This window comes from Macaca thibetana, chromosome 1 (assembly GCF_024542745.1).
Source record: "Macaca thibetana thibetana isolate TM-01 chromosome 1, ASM2454274v1, whole genome shotgun sequence".
Lineage (NCBI taxonomy): Eukaryota > Metazoa > Chordata > Mammalia > Primates > Cercopithecidae > Macaca > Macaca thibetana.
Window position 1 is genome coordinate 110,623,796 of NC_065578.1, and position 17,153 is coordinate 110,640,948.

Genomic DNA, 17,153 nt, shown 5'->3' on the forward strand with positions numbered 1-17,153 from the left:
CGCTCTACCCTCTACCCTCAACCTCCAGCACACACACACACACACACACACACACACAGAGCCACACACACACCTCTGGGCTATGCATGTGCACACAAGCATTGTAGTCCACTCTCAGTGAAGATGGGCCCAGGGAAAAGTCATGTGCAGTCCCTGAGAGAGCGCATAGGCTCTTCTGGCTGTTTGGGTAGAAATGCTGGATATCGGGATCATGATTTACAAGAGGAGGTATGCGAGCTGTAGGTGAATGTGCTCCTAGCCTGGCAGTCTCCTTACCTTGTGGGGAGGGGGGTGCAACTGGAAGAGGGCCCAAGTGGGACCCTCCAAAGGAGGGTCAGAAAACTATGGCCCATGGATCAAACCTAGCCCACTGCCTGTTTTTGAAAGTAGAATGTTATTGGAAGACAGCCACACCCAGTTTGTTTACATATTGTCTGTGGCTACCTTCTCCCAACAATGGCAGAGTTGAGAAGCATGACAGAGATGGTATGGCCTGCAAAGCCTGAACTATTTACTCTCTGGCCCTTTACAGAAAAGTTTGCCAACTCCTTTTCTAAAGCATGGTGCCCACAGCACCAGGTCTAAGGCTGATTCTGGTGTCAGACTCCTTAATTTTAGGATGAACTGTTTTCCCCCATTTTCCCAATTTCTTCCAATCTTTTCCTTCCAGAAAAGCCACTTTTATCTTGACCTTTGAACAACAGTTTCATACATATGTTTAATCCTCATGGCTTGTGAAGTGACAATAAGCCCAATTTTCAGATGAGCTAACTGGGGCATCAGTGTAAGGGTACATGTCTGATAAGTGGTGGCAACTAGACTGAATCCAAGAAGGCAGCAGCACCAGAATGTCTGTGGAGGAGGGGATTAGAGGTGGCTCCATGATCGAAGCGGCATAGGGTGGGAATACTAGGAGACTTTTTCAAAACGACTTTGAATATCCTATTATGATGGAAAACCCCAGACGTACATACCAAAGAACGGCAGTGGCAAGCACTGACGGATACTAGGGGAAGTTAGTCCCCAAGGTCCCCTTGAATGCTGCTCCAGTGCTCAGATCTTCTTACTACAAGGTAGAAATTGCTTGGGCACCTCTCTGGCTTTCTAACTCTGGCTTTCTAACTTTGCTTCCTGTGGTAATTGAATTCTCAAGAAGCAGAAGAGCAGAGTAATTAAGAACATAGTCCGGAGCCAGATCTCCTGGGTTCACACACACTGGCTTTGTCACCAGCCTAGTGGCTATGTGACCTTGGGCATGTTATTTACCTTTTATGTGCCGCCAGCTTTCTCATTTTTAAGGTGGGGATAATAAGAGTACCTACCTCTCAGGGATGTGATGATGGTTTGGTAAATTAATATTTGTAAGGCATTTGGGCAAATGCCTGACACATCACAAATACTATTTGTGTTTGTTATTATTTCCATTAAAAGGAAAACATTAGATAAAACAAATCTAACAGAGTTTATTTGAGCAAAGAATGATTCAGTGAATTGGGCAACACTGAGAACCAGAAGAGGTTCAGAGAGCTCTCCTCTGCAATATGGAGAATGAGTATTTACAGACAGAACAGAAAGTAGAGAAATAATCTAATTGGTCACAGCCAGGAGTCTGCCTTATTTAAACATGGTCTAATCAGTTGGCTGCCTGTGATTGGCCGAGATCTAGTTACTGTTACAAAAAAAAATACTTCTAAGTTAGGTTTCAGTTTATTTATATACTACATTAGGTTCCAGTTCATTAGTAGGGACTCAAACTACAGAGATAACCTCAGGCCAAAGTTAATTTAACACTTCCATTATCCAGCTGCTATAACAGGCACGAGAGAGTATGGGCAGCTGCCCAACACATTAACCTTGGCCTTGCATGGAGCCTGAGAGCGCATTAAAGGTCTGTGTCTTGGGCTCTAAGCTTTGAACTCTATGGAGCTTGCTGTGACGATAGAACCATTTGTTTTGCAAACATCCAGGAGAAGATTAAGGAAATCAAGGCCCCTTGTTTGGTTGGGGTTGGGGATGGATCCTGATCCCCTCCCCTCCCTTCCCCTCCCCTCCCTTCCCCCTCCCCTCCCCTCCCTCCCCTCCCCTCCCCTCCCCTCCCCCCTCCCTTCCCTTCCCCTCCCCTCCCCTCCTTTCCTTTCCCCTCCCCTCCCATCCCTTCCCCTCTTATCCCCTCCCTTCCCCTCCCTTCCCCTCCCTTCCCCTCCCCTCCCTTCCCCACCTTTCCCTTCCCCTCCTTTCCCCTTCCCTCCCTTCCCCTCCCCTCCCTTCCCTTCCCCTCCCCTTCCCTCCCCTCCTCTCCTTTCCTTTCCCCTCCCCTCCCTTCCCCTCCCCCCTCTCCTCTCCTCTCCCTTCCTTTCCTTTCCTTTTATTCTCTCCCCTATACCCCCACCCACTACAACCCCTTTGAGGAGATCTTTGTAGGCTAAGAGTCTTATGCCAAGGAGGAACCATATCTTAGACTTGCTCAGGGGCAGTATAGGTGAGAGTCAGGAGGTCATAAGAACTCAGGCCCCAGAGTCCATTTGTCTCTGCTTGCATTACAACTCTGCTACTTCTCAGTGTGATCTTTGGCAGTTTGCTTAGTCTCCTGTCCCTCAGTTTTCCTAATACATAAATATATGATAGTAATAGCATCTTCCTGAAGGGATAGTTTTGAATAAACGAATTCATACATGTGAAGCATTTAGCACATTGTAAGTGCTGAATGAATGTTAGCTGTTGTTGTGTTCAATACTGGTCCAGTTCTAGTCAGTCAGTGCATCCAGTTTTTGACATTCTTCTAGGGTTCACACAGAGGCCAAACAGTCAAAAGCCTGGGAAGGATGGGGACAGATTGTAGGTAATAAATAGCTTTGGAAATGTCATCAGCTTCACACAACCACACACATGTACTGAAGTTTCTAGGACCCATTTCTATTTTCTTTGTGAATCTAAATTGCCTTTAAATGTATCCAAACTCAAAGCTCCCAAAGGTCTGAGTAGCATCTCCCAGAAAAATCTTGAAAATGTACCTGGCAGATCTCTTAAAAAGGAGGTATCTTGGCATATACTGGGAGTGGAGCCAGCAACAAGACTCTCTCCTAGACGGGATTTCAGTTAGGTTATGTAGACGCCTCAGGGCTAATGTCAATACCAAAGGTTTTTTAAAAAAGGCCTGCCTTGGAGGAGAGCAGACCACCATATTTGGTACTTTCATTGTCTTCTGGGGTGGAGGGACCCTCAGAAATGGTCTAGAAACCTATGATGTGGCATCATGGTGGGCTTCCTGTAGGTGGCATCCCTTTATGTATGGGTAGTAAGACTGGGGATGGAGTGGAAGGAGGTGGGTAGTAAAATATTGTGATTTTCAAAGCCCGGGACCTGTCCCAGGTCTTGCTGCCTCTCCTTTCTGAGTGAAAGCATAATTAGAAATGTCTGCCCAGGTGAATTTTCTCTAACCTCTGTAAACCAGACAACCTTCGAATAAACAGAAACAACCTTGGAAAATGATGCTTTCTCATGGCAAACTTGATAGAACTCACAAACTTCTTGTAGCCACTACCCAAATCTATTGCTATAATAGAATCAAGGTGTTAGGGCCTGGGCAGGGTCCACCTGCCCAGGATGGTTCAAGAATATGGTCAAATGGCTGCTTGATGTCCTTTGTCCATATCCCTCTGCTAGCATCCAGCTGGTCTCTTTGGACACATGGGGCCTACTCTGACCCCAAATGACTTTAGACTCTAGGTCAGCCTCATACGTATGTCAAGTATGCAATTTTCCTCAAAGAACTTTCAGTCAACAGCCTTTTAAAGCTGCCCTCTCATGTGTCCCTGGGTTGATTACCCAAGATGGAAGACACAGATAAGATTCAGAGAGGTAAGGGGAGCCATATGCAACCTGTACTCCTTTATTACTGATCTCCCATCATGTCTGCTGCAGGGGGCCGGGTGCAGGATGAGAGGGCATGCGTGCTCCCTATAAAAAGCTGTTGAGTACCCTACTCAGAACTGGAACTTGCATTTAGGACTTCCCAGCAAAATGGGCAAGCTGCTGATTCTTGCTGTTGAGTCTTTCCCAGGCAAGCTGAGTTTAGCTTTCAGAGCAGCTGCCTTTTCTCCTCGGTTCACTTGCTCTCTCCTCCCCTATCCTATGCTCCAAAGGCCTGCACTGTCTCCTTCCTCCCTCTCTTGCAGACTTCTTGAGTTCATAACATGGTGGGGAAGTAAGGAAGGGCTCACTGAGCACCTTAGGGCTTCATATGGGAGGGAAAGTGGATAACTCTGGCAGACCAGGACAAGGCCATTTCCCCCACGTGAAATAATAGAAGACTTAGGCCAGCCCCCACCCCAACGCCTTTCCAGTGTTCCGTGACTCCTGCTCAGTGCCAGCCACAGAGCAGGAGCTCAAGACACTCACTTAATCAAAGATTAACCAACTACCAGGAGCAATTAGTAGAAAAATGAATGAGGCAGATGTTTCTCTGAATGTAGAACTCTGGGAGCAGGTGTGTAGGAGGGGGTTTGGGAGAGAGGAAGACAAGGCCTTAAAGAGTTAATGCAGCTCCCCCAGGGCTAACTTGTTTCCCAGAGAGAGTGACCAAACTGTAGAAAGGAGCCCAATAAGGACGATCACTGGGCTGGCGCAACAGCACATCCAGAGTGTGGTTAGGTGGCTTGGAAAAGGATACAGTTTAAAAGCTTCATCTGAGTTGAAAAGTAGAGTGTAGTTGTTCCTGGAAAAGGTGAGTTGCAGCTTTAGGGTGAAGAGACTGCTATGGGAAGGGGCCCTCTGCCTGAAATCTCCCCTTCTTCACCTTCAATGCCTCCTGTGCCCCTCCCCACAAATCTGGTTTATTTTTAGGGTCTATTCATTCAACACTTATTGATAGAGGGCTGACTGTGTGCTGGGTAGTGGGGACTCAGCAGTGTCAGCACAGCCCTTGCCCTCACAGAGCTCGCAGTCTGATGGGCAGGCCAATAAACAATCATCTTTCAGTGTGGTAAGGGCTGTGATGGGGATAAGCACAAATGTCAAAGGGGCCTAGAGGGAGAGCAGGGAGTTCCAGTCCCAAGGTCAACTCTCTTGGGAAGTCTTCCCTGACCTCTGTATCTCAATTTTATCACTTGTCATATGGCATTGCACCTGTGTGCTTACAGGTGTGACTTTCCGCCAGACTGTGAGCTCCTTAAAGGCAGGGACCCTGCCTATGTAGTCTTTTGATCTCTGGCACTCAGTAATTAATATAGATTTATTGAAAGAATAACAACACGTCCTCCTGGCTCCTGAGTCACACACCATCATCTGAGCTTCCGAGTAGCCAAGTGAATGCCTACATTAGCCTCCTGCTCCAAACACGTCATACAGTAGCCTATGTTGGGAAAGGGTTTATAGAGCAGAGGGGGCACCAACCCCATCTCCCTTTCCCCATTTACTGGCCAGGGCTGCCGTCGCCTTGCCCCTACCCAGCCAGAGAAAAGGTGACCCAGGCACCCTCTGACCAAGGTCCTTTGTCTTTAGGTCTGGTCCTCTTGCTGCAGCTGGGTAAGTATTCCATGAGAGGGTAGGGAGTGCCTGCGTATGAGGAGAACATTAGGGCGGGACACATATCTTACTTCCCTCCCATTCTGGGCACAGAAACCAAAATCATCTGTTACTTCACCAGCTGGAGCCAGTACTGCCCTGGGATTGTCCGCTACATGCCCCAGAATGTGGACCCTTGCCTGTGCATACACATCTTCTATGCTTTCGCTGGCATGGCCAACAACCAGATCAAAACCATCGAGTGGGATGATGAGGCCCTCTATGCCGGCATCAATGGCCTTAAGAACTAGTGAGCTCTGAACTTGGGCTTTGTGCTGGGTTGAAGGCTTCTACATGAGGCTTTCACGAGTTCCCCAAGAGATACCGACACCAGAATGTTTAGCCTTTGAGTGCTGTCCGCAGTCACTCTCATGCCATGCCTCATTAGTAGAGCTTTCAGCATCCTTCTCCCCAGGAGAGGCAGGTTGCTGTCATTTTTCTGGATTATTTTCTCCAGGAAATTCAGATAGCCAGCATTCTATTCTGTGTGTCACAGGAGGCGCCATTCACAAAGGATTCTTTGTGAATAATGTCCCCTGAAGTTTGCCATGTTGCTGTACAGCCCCACAACAACCTATCAACTAGCTACCAATTTAACCCAAAATTTAACCTAAAATTGCACCAGCTAAATGCTTAGCGTATTTATTGGGTAACTACTGTGTGCGAGGTGCTTTTCATTTATTATTTTATATACCCGCACAATAAACATGATGAAGTGGGCATATTAAAACCATGTTAAGGTTGAGGAAACTGAGTCATAGGGAGATTAAAAGCTTTCCCTAGCCTACAGAACCCAGGAAGGCCAGATCGCCTTATCAGCTAGGTTGATGCTTTTGTCTCATCAGGAATCCAATGGGTAGGTTTTATGGTCAAGCTCACAGGACCATGGTACAAAGGACTTAGGTGTGAATCCTGGCTCTGCCACCTTATGCATTGGATGATCTTGGTCAAGTTGCTTAATCTCTCTGAATGCCACTTAAAGGTCAAATGATATTAACAGTTTCTGCTTTGTGGGATTATAAGGGTTAAAAAAGCAATGCATGAAAAGTGCCTGGCATTTAGCAGGCACTCAGTAACTGGTAGACACTTCCACTGCCTGTGTTCCTCGCTCTCTCCTAGAATCAGACTTCCAGCTTTCTGGCCTTGTGTATCCCAGAAGCTCCAACCAGTCTACTTTCTGTGCTAAGGGGTTGATTTCTGGCTCCCTCATCCTGCCCAGGATGCCCTGTCTTTTCTTCCCAGAAGCTCCCTTCTGCACCAGGGTCCATCAGCCCGTTGGCAGAGATGGGAGCAAGAACCTACTCAATGAGTTATTTATAGCGTGCCCTGGAGGACTCATGGCACAAGGGCCCCTTGATCCTACAGAGAGCTCTGCTCCCAACACAAGGCCTTGTGTGGGATGTGAGGGTAGAGGGACCGACTGGCAAATGACAGCTCCTTGCAAGTGCAACTTCTTTACACTAGTATCTTTTTATCTCCAGCAACACAGAACTGAACACCTTGCTCTCTGTTGGTGGCTAGAACTTTGGATCCCAGGGGTAAGACCTTATATTCAGGACTGAATCATTTCCAGATTAATCAGTCTCTTCCAAACTCCAAGGACTGTAAGTTTCTGTAATGTGAGTGTACTCTGGGCCTCAGACCCCAGTGTAGACCTCTCAGAACTCCTCTCTGACCAGGTCTCCCTGAAGTCTGCTCTTCCTTCATCATAGCTCTTACCATACTATTTTTTTAATTGGACATTTCATGAATTTTTGTTATATTATTTTTAACTTTGTTTTTTAATTGACATATAATAACTGTACCTATTTATGGGACACATAGTGATATTTCAACACATATAATGTAGAGTGATCAGATAAGGGTAATTAGCCTATCTATCATCTCAAACATCTGCCATTTTTTGTGTTGACAACATTTAATATCCTCTTTTTAGCCATTTGAAACTATACATTATTGTTAACTATAGTCATCCTATACTACACTGTATTTTAAGTTCCATTTACTTATCTATACCTTCCTCTATATGAGCTCCTCCAGGGCAGAAACTATTTTATTCACTACTCTATCCCAGCAATGTTAATAAATGACAGAATAACTGAATGATAGTAAATGACAATGAATGACAGAATAACTGAATGACAGTAAATGACAATAGATGACAGAATAACTGAATGTATGTCCAGGCAGATAGTAAAGAGGATAGGTGGCAAGACGGAGTATCCAGGGGCTTAGGCTACTGTGATTTATGCTGCAATGACTTACTGACTCCAGATTCTCTGACGTGGTGGCCACTGCTGAGAACCGCCAGACCTTCATCCAGTCAGCCATACAGTTTCTGAGGAAGTACAACTTCAATGGGCTGGACATTCATGGGAATATCCAGGCTATCGTGGCAGCCCAGCTGACACCCAGCAGCTCTTCACCATCCTGTTGAAGGTGTCTCACCCTCACTGTGTCCGAAGAACACACAATCTGGCCCACAGCAGGCTGTGACAAGGCCTCTCTCTGGAGAGGGGTTCTGAGAGAGGCTGAATATATCCTGGCCAGGGGTGTAGATCTCACCCTTTCTGGCTCACAGCCTCATCTCTTTAGTGTAAGAGCAGATCTCTCTTTTGGGGAAAACTGCCACTGGCAGTGAGAAGTATATCTTTGAGCACCAGTGTTGGCTTTAATGCTCTTATTTCCCCTTCCTCCGTTTTTCTGATAATTAGATGCAATCACATACAGCTTGCAGGGCTGGAGGCCATTTTTGTCTCTTTAATACAATCTCCCTCCTTTTTTTTTTTTAAATTGTACTCTGGACATTATTTGTTTATTTTAAAATTTAATTGTCAGAGGATGACCGAATTTCCCTCATTTCCAAGTTTTCGGAAGACAGTTTACTGTTGTCCCCAGAGACCAACGACAGCTTTTGGATCAAAGGACTCTAAATCAAGCACTTTGTAGCTTTCTTCATAAGAGCTGTGATCTCGTCACATGCCCACTGGTCCCTCTAGCCTGTGTTCGGTGTCTTCTGTTTCACAGGAAATGCATGAGGCTTTTGAGCAAGAGTCCACCCGCAGCAAAAAGCCCAGACTGCTGATTTCTGCTGCTGTGTCAGCTGGCAAAGGCACCATTGGGACTGCCTATCAGATCCCCAAGATGTCAAGGTAAGCAAACCCAGGAGCCCATACTCAGAGCTAAGTGACCCTTAGACCTTCCCCAGGCATTGCCAAATGCCCAGATACCAGTGACCAATGCTCAGGTACCCAGGATAGAGAGGACTCTATCTCAGAGGAATGAAATGACCCCAATTCCTGAGGAAGAGGCAGAGGGAGCCAGTATGAATGCTGGCCTTGTTTCTAAGTCTATTTCCAAGGTTCTCGAGGGTAAATGGCCATTTGGAGAAGGTTAATTGAGTCTCAAGCTTTTACAAGTCCTGAAGGTCTGAGTGTAGCCAGATAGTGATCATGGTGTGGGTGCCTAGTATATTCCAGGTGCTCTTGAGATGAAGGTAAGGGAGAATGGAATAAAGAATAATAATGCATAAGGGAATCCTTATTGCATAGGAGCAAACAGCAGATTTGGCTGTTTGGCAAATCTGCAATCAGCCGATTTGGGACTAGGAGCATTAGGGGTAGTGGGTTAGAAAGAGTGATTTCCCTTGGGTCATTTATTTCCTCCTGTTCCCTCTCCCTACTACCTAAGGTACGTGGACCTCATCAGTATGATGACCTGTGACCTAAGGGGCTCCTGGGAGGGCTTCATAGGAGAGGACACTCCCGTTTGCAGGATCTAATGACTAGGGAGACTACAAATACTTTAATATGGTGAGTGAGGAAGCCAGCCCTAACGGACATCTTCAAAGCCTGTCACTGGATCCCCGGCCCCAGACTGCAAAGGAGGCCAAGAAACTTGATGGACAGCTCATGTTCTCTACCTCCCTGTCCCTATGACTGATTGTATCCATTCATCTTTCACAAAAAAAGGAAGCAGAATAGTGGCTTGGGATAATCCCAAACATTGGGGAATTTAAAAAAATATATTTTCCATTTATGCTAGGAGCACATTTCATGATCCATCTTCTTCCCACTCTTCCTTGACTCCCTTCCAGCCTCTTTCTTCCTAATTTGTGTGGTTTAGGCAGCTGTAATAATTAGTCTGCTTAATGATAAGTAGGTGACTAAATGGGCTAGATGTCATTTCAGTGGAGATTTCAACCAAGGATTTAAAAATTGACATGGGAAAATCTCCCAGTTGATGCTCCATGCACAAATAACTCTCAGCATTGTAGTAAGCCCGTTGGGAAGACAAGTGGATGCACAGCTGAACACTTGTCATGCCCCAAATGAACTCCAGTATAAAGAAAAAGAGGATCTCTGGCTAACACTGGGCCCTGCTACTAAAGCAATGGACCTCTTGACCCTTTGGTCAATCCATTCTTGAAGGGGCAGCATTCCTTTCCTTTCTACAAGGTTGAACTGTGGAAGGGGTTTGGCTGGATGCTGTACCCGGAGACACTAGGGAATTAGGCAGAAAACCTAGACTATTCTAAGGCCTCTGGGTACATGCTCAGCTGCTTTCTAATGATACCTGCCTCATCTTGCCTCCAGGATTATGCAGTGAACTCCTGGAAGAGCCCAGGTGCCCCTGCTGAGAAGCTGATAGTGGTCTTTGGGGCTTATGCTCACACCTTCACTCTCACTAATCCTGCAAATCATGGCCTGGATGCTCCCACTTCTGGCCCTGGGACTGCTGGGCCCCATACACAGGAGGCTGGGACCCTTGCCTACTTGGAGGTAATGTCCTCAGAGGGCCTAGAGGACCCACTCTCTCTGTTCTCAAGGTTGAAGATATGTCAATGGAGAGAGAGTCTATACTCTGATTTCCAGTAGAGGGTACTCTGTTGCTGACTGCTCTGAATATATGTGGCAATGAGAGAAGGGAAGAGTGAAAAGATGATAAAACATCTTAAATGTTAACCTTTTAAAGTAAATATGCATCTTTAACACTAGAACTAGCTAATGCTTACTGAGTGCAAATAGAGAGCCAGGTTGTGCTCCAAGTGATTTTTATATATAATCTCATTTAACAAACAATAAGGTACTGCCTTCTCCCCATCTTATTCAAGAGGTCACCGAGGCACAGAGAGGTTAAGCAATTTGCTCAAGGTCACAGAATCAGTAAGTGGCAGAGCTGGGATTCAAACTTAAGTTGTGCAGCTCCAGAATCTCAGACCTTACCCATTATGCTACACTGTCCTCTTATTAGCTCTTTTGAGACACCACTCTTTCAAACAAAAGGACCAGTCAAATTCATTTCGAAAAGAAACCAGGACACGAGGCACAAAGAAGCTGCTTGTCCATTGTTACACATGAGGTTATTGGCAGACAAATAACTGAATTCATGTGTCATCTCTCTAGCTAGTGCAGTCCACTGTCCCACGAGACAAAAGCAGGGCGGGGACCTGGGTGACACTGGAACCAGGTTCTGTTATTTCCAGCAAAGGGGAATGGACTGGGATGTGGATCTTAGAAAAGAAATGGAGGGAGGACATAGAAGTGGCCTGAGAATAGCAGGGCCCATCTGAGTTATGACTGCTCCTTCTGTACCTGCCCCAGTTCTGCTGCTTCCTGAAAGGAGCCACTGACGTGTGGAATGACCCCCAGGAGGTACCTTATACCTACATGGGGAATCAGTGGATGGGGTATGACAACTCCAAGAGCTTCACCCTCAAGGTAGGACCCTCCACACTCTTCCTAATGCATGGTTGGGGAGAGGTGGGGGACCTGCCCTCCAGCTGCCCTTGAATTGCAATCCCAGGAGACCTGAGGGAGGTGAGGAGAGACACAAGGAGGTTGTGAAGTTTCAGGGTGAGCCAGTGACCCAGCCACAGAGCCTGGCAGTTGGAGCAACCCCTTCAGCTCCTTTTCCTTCCTTTCCTTGGCTCCTGCAGTTTCTCCTTCCCCCCACCCCTGGAAACTCTCCTTTGGCCCCTCCCCTGCTCTTCTCTGGTCCTCATGCAGCTCTTTGATTTGTGCTTCCTGACACAGGTGTTCTTCCCCACTCCAAAGATAAAGTGTAGACCACAGAGTTTTTTCCTCTCCTTTGCCTCTCTCCTGCTCATGGCAAATTCACACAGGCTGAGCCCAAATCAGGAGGTGATAGAGGCTCTGGTCTGTGAGGTTATGCTCAGGTCTAGGGAGGACGTGACTGCTGTTTATCAATCCCAGGGCCCTTCACCCTACACCTTCCATCTAGAGCCCTCTCGCTTTGCCCAGGCACTTTGCTGTGTGAAGGGCCTATATCTCTATAGCACTCAACCCACCCAAACTCCAGCTGTGAGATGCCTTCTCAGAAGGTGGTTGGTGATAACAAAGGGCAGGGGGAAAGAGCTGCTTGGGGCCAAGACTTATCCTCCATGACTTAGTCCTACAGTCCTTCTGTACATACAAATATGTTAATGAATTCCTCAAAGTTGCCTCCTCAAAACCCACCCCCAGTCTCTCCTCTCCATGACTAGATCATGGTCCTCCTGCCATCCTGCTAGAGTTGCTCCCTGCATTTGTGCAAAGACACCCCAGAGTCCCCCTGGTTCTCTCCCACTGGCTTAGTGGCTGCTAAAGAACAGATTTGGAGGGGCCATGGTCTGGGCCATTGACCTGGATGATTTCACGGGCACTTTCTGTGGACCGGGGAAATACCCTCTCATGAAGGCACTCGAATCTGCGCTTGGTGTCTCCGCACCCCGTAAGCAGTGATGACCTACCAGCCAGGAGATAACAAACTAGACATGGTTAAGAAGAAGAGAAGACCAGAGCTCCTCCCAGCCTCACCTCAAACAAGGCCTCCTCCAGATCTTCCAGCTGTCCTAGTGTGTCCTGTTGGAACTGGCATTTAGAACCCAGAAAGCAAGACCCAGCAGACTTACTAGCACGCAGGCCATGAGTGACAAGCCTGGCAAGTAAAAGGGGACCTATCAATATTCTGGAGGATTCTCCTCTGTAGGGCTACTCAGGCAAGCTTCTATAAAGTGAACTGAACACGCTGGTGCCTGGGTAGGGAAGGGAACACAAACACTGTATTCCCTGTCACTGCTGCTCAGCTCCAGCTTTTATGAACTTTGTGGGTCAGAGTTAAAATAAAAAAAAAAAAAAAAAAAAAGCAAGGGATTAAAAACTTACAAGATGAGAAAAGAAATGAAAGAAGGAGGACTCTAAAGGGGCTCAGCTAGCATCTTTCCTGAAGTGGGAAGCAGAGCTACAGATGGTCTCAACACGATTCTATCCCAGCCCCGAGAACAGGGCAAGTCCAGGAAGCAAGAGGGGCTGGGAAGCTGCGGAGAAAGCTACTGCTGATCATTGGATCTTTACTCCGTGTCAAGCCTGCTGGTTCTTTAGATTTCGTGTAATTCTCATAGGCACTCTTGGTGCCAGGTGTATTAGTTTACTCACAAATAAAAGCTAATAATTATATAATATAATAATAATATATATTTATATACTATATGTATGCCTTATATATAATAGCATAATATATTATATATAATAATAAAAGCTAATAATTACAAATAAAAGCAATGTGCATGCTATATGACTCACTATGTTATATGGCATGCACATTGGAAAATGCTTTATCTAATAATTCTAAGAGATAATACAATTATGCCATCATTTCAGAGAGAAAATTGAGGCTCAGAGAAGTGTTAATGAATTTCTCATGGTCACATAGCTCATGGCAGAGCTGGGCTATGAACTTGGGTATCCTCGACTGAGGCTCAGAGCATTAAACCACTGGTTTAGGTAGGATGTGCACTGAGAGAAACCCACAGTGACCTTACAGACATGACACTCATCCTGGGAAAGGAGTCCTCTCCTGAGTTTATGGGGTCCATTTTCCTTCTCTCTTCAGGTTGCAGAGTACCCACCTCTACCCTGGGAACCAGCTTGACTCCCATCGTCACTGTAGCACCTGGAGGTGGCAGTGGATTCTGTACTGGGAAGTCCAATGGTCTGTATCCTAGCCCCACCAGCAAGCGTGCCTTCTACAACGTGTGGATGAGCACACCTATGAGGAAGCTTGTCAGGAAGGCCTGGTCTTTGATACCAGCTGCTCTTGCTGTAACTGGGCATAAGCTATTCACCTGTTGCGTCCCTTGGAGATTGTAAGACAAAAGGATGATTAAAGGGAAGTTTTGCATGTGAATGTCAAGTTGTCTGTTTTGATTTGTAAATCTGTGTGATACTATCCTGCAAGTAAAAGATAGCCTACTGCCACCCCCTAATCCCCATTGTCCACCAGCTCCCAGGAGATGCCCAAACATTGAGGATGAGAGAGAAGGAGGAACAGGTACCTGGGACCTCTCTGAGCATCTCTATGGGAAGTTCTGGTACTCTGGGCCCCTCCTGAAGGAGGATGAGAGAGGAAATAGGCTCTAAGGAACAAGAGAAAATAAAGCCTCATTCTTTCTCACAAATTCGCCTCCAAAGGGTCTTGCAGAAGGACCCAGAAGAGTGGCTGGACTTGGAACATTTAATTTACGGGATCCATCCTCTTCAGGAGCTCTACCTTCACGAAGTTTACTCATTTCCCACCTCCATGGCAAACAACCCTAAGAAAGCCTGTGTTTTAAGGACACAGCATGATGGGCCAACCACAGGCTAGTTTACACACACCACTTCCACACCTATGAGGTTAGGAAAAAAGACCATTGCTGACGATTTCAAGATTAACTCATTTTCAAAACAAATTCATTTATTATCATTTTATTGCCACACTATGCTCCAGCGTACCCTTCGATACCCTTAGGGAAGGCAACAAGAAAGCTAGAAGGAAAACCACACTAGAGCAGGAGTCAGAGGTCCTCTTTCTCCTACCACCTCCAGAGCCTGGCCTTGGCTTTTTCCCCAGTTGCCATGCTGCAGAAGGCAGGAAGAATGCAGCTCACCAAGCAAGGGAGACACCTCTTTGTCCAGCCACCTTAACTGGTTTACTGGTGAATAGGAAGGGAGTCTGTGGATTATACCATTTTGACAAAACTATCATAATCAGTAAGCAGAATCCCCAGAAGTTTATTTTGTGCCTCCTGAGCAGGAGGTCTATACAACTCCGTTTTCTCAGGAAAGTCACGGTTAACTATAGTTCCAGTGTCCAATTCATTTAGCAATTGTGTGGGTTTAAAACTTTTATTATAAAGTATTTTTATTACTATTGTATTGATGTTATAGGACATGAATTTATACCCCTCCACTTTATACTACTTTTTGCTGTATTTCATAAACAAAATTCTTTAATATGTGGTTAAATCTGAACACTTACCAGAGATAACCGCTCTCCTTTCCTGGCCCTTTTCTGACAAACAAACACAGCCCCTTTTCAATGACTACTTGCTGGGTGCTTGCTAATCAACTGATGTGTGCTAGGACGGAAGTAGCCAGAGATAGCTATCGCCTCTGGTCTCCAGGACTGGTGAAGGACTGCTGCTCCTGCTAGCCCCTTAGTGGACCAGGCAGTTGTGCCATGGCCTGTGAGATGCATAAAGCCATCAGGCCACCTGTCGGTAGGATCAGTGGGTAATCATAGGTTAAGGGTATGCAGAATATAAACAGGGAAATATTAATAGAAACCAAGAAGACATTCCACTGAGTTTGTAGAGAGTAGTCTGAATGCTCTTCTTACAAAGGCTTTATCATCTATTGTGTAGTATAAATCTACAATCACTTATTTATTTTGTTGTTTGGTAACACTTTTTATTTTGCAAATAAATGCTTTTGTCAGCAATGAGTTTTAAAGTTCAAATGTCTACATAATAAAAAATTAAGTAATGAATTTCCATTTTCCAAGAAAGTTGATGGTGATTGTATAACTTATGTATAACTTCGCAAGATGTTAGTTGACATTTACCAACCACCATGGGGTTGTTTGATGTAGCATGAAAACCAAAACACATAAATCTGCTGAACAAGCATCAGCATCTACTTCAAAAGAAATCATTATTTTAAGAGAATTTTGCCTAAAGATGATGATTTCACAAAAGTAGTTGCCAAAGGTATTATTTATATCACTAGGTGCCATGGTCTGAATGTTTGTGTCCTCACCCAAATTCGTTGAAATCCTAACCCCCGGGTGATAGGATTGGGAAATGAGGCCTATGGGAGGTGCTTAGAATTGGGGGCCTTATAAAGAGAACCCAGGGAGCTAGCAAACCTCTTCCACCATGGAAGGACACAGCTAGAAGTTTTCATCTATAAACCAGAAAGTGTGCCCTCACCAGACACCAAATCTGCTCACTCCCTCATCTTGGATTCCTAATCTCCAGAACTGGGGAAAATAAACATCTGTTATTTCTAAGCTACCCAGTTTATTGCATGTTGTTACAGCAGCCTGTGTGGACTAAGACACTAAGTGAAACAAAAATTTTCATTTAGGTAGATCAAATGACTGATGCTTCAAATTAACCTTTCTCTTTTTCTATTCCAAGTTTTGTATGTGTGTGTGCACATATATAAAAGTGAAGTTCTATTTGCAGAACAACTTTCCAAGGTTTTAAATAATACCAAGTTAATATCAATGTCATCAGTTATTCCAAATAGAAAATCAGATAAGATAGCTTTTCAAATAATGATGGGATGGTTGCATTTTCTTCACATAGCTTATGAAATAAAAGTAAAGCTTTTTTGGTGGTTCATTTCGTTAAAGGAGAGACATCTGATATTATCATAAAAGCTATTTTTAATTCAGTTAAATAGCTCAACACCAAAATTAATTATTTTGTGGTGATATGAATTCAAATATTGATGGAACATAACATTATGTGAAAACAATATTCCTTCTAAATGTCTTAGTACTTTTATGCTGCTATAGCAGAATATTACAAATTGGGTAATTTATAGAAAACAAATATTTATTTCTCACATTTCTGGAGGCTGGAAAGTCTAAGATCAAGGTGACTAATGACAAAAAGAGAATGGGAATTTAATTTATTGCAAATCTGACATAATTTGCATATATTTCATGGCCATTCGAGTGGACCTGGACAAGAGTTTCTTGATTCCCCTGTGATCCTTGAGGGTTGCACTTCAGCTCTTTGTGTGTCTGGATTATCTTCATCTTGAGAATCCCCACACCCTGATGGCTCCTTATCTTATTGCCCTGGCTAGTCCGGGGACGAAGATCAGCTGGAGTCACCCTGGGTATTCCCCCAGTCCTCTCTCCAACCTCCTTCCTGCCGCTTTACTTATTTAACAAGAGTACTCTGAGCAAGCCCTGTCCAGAGCAGTCTGTGAACATGGGAATCTTCATAATGACCCTATGCGGTAGTCATGGTTCTTACACGACCACTTTACAGGTAAGGAAACTGACAGAGACACTAAGAGATTTGACCAAGGTCAAACAGCTCGAAAATGCATTTCGAAGCTGGCTGTCTGGCTTCGGTGTCCAGGACCTTAGCGCACATTCTGCTGTTCTTTGGCCCTACTGCAACTGGAGGCCACCTCTCATTCCTGCCCAGGCTCCAGCGTTTGTGGACCTTAGGACCGAGGGAAAGCTGGGTGGAGCAGGTCAGATGGCACCACCTCAAGTTTCAGGATTCCCTCTCTTCAAAGCACCCC

At 45.4% G+C, this 17,153-nt stretch overlaps 1 protein-coding gene across 1 annotated transcript in view; it reads left to right on the top strand.

The window, feature by feature from the left end:
• C1H1orf162 (chromosome 1 C1orf162 homolog) overlaps positions 1-17,153 on the top strand; it is a 256,729-nt gene that overhangs the window by 59,556 nt on the left and 180,020 nt on the right. The gene's annotated exons all lie outside the window — the stretch shown is intronic.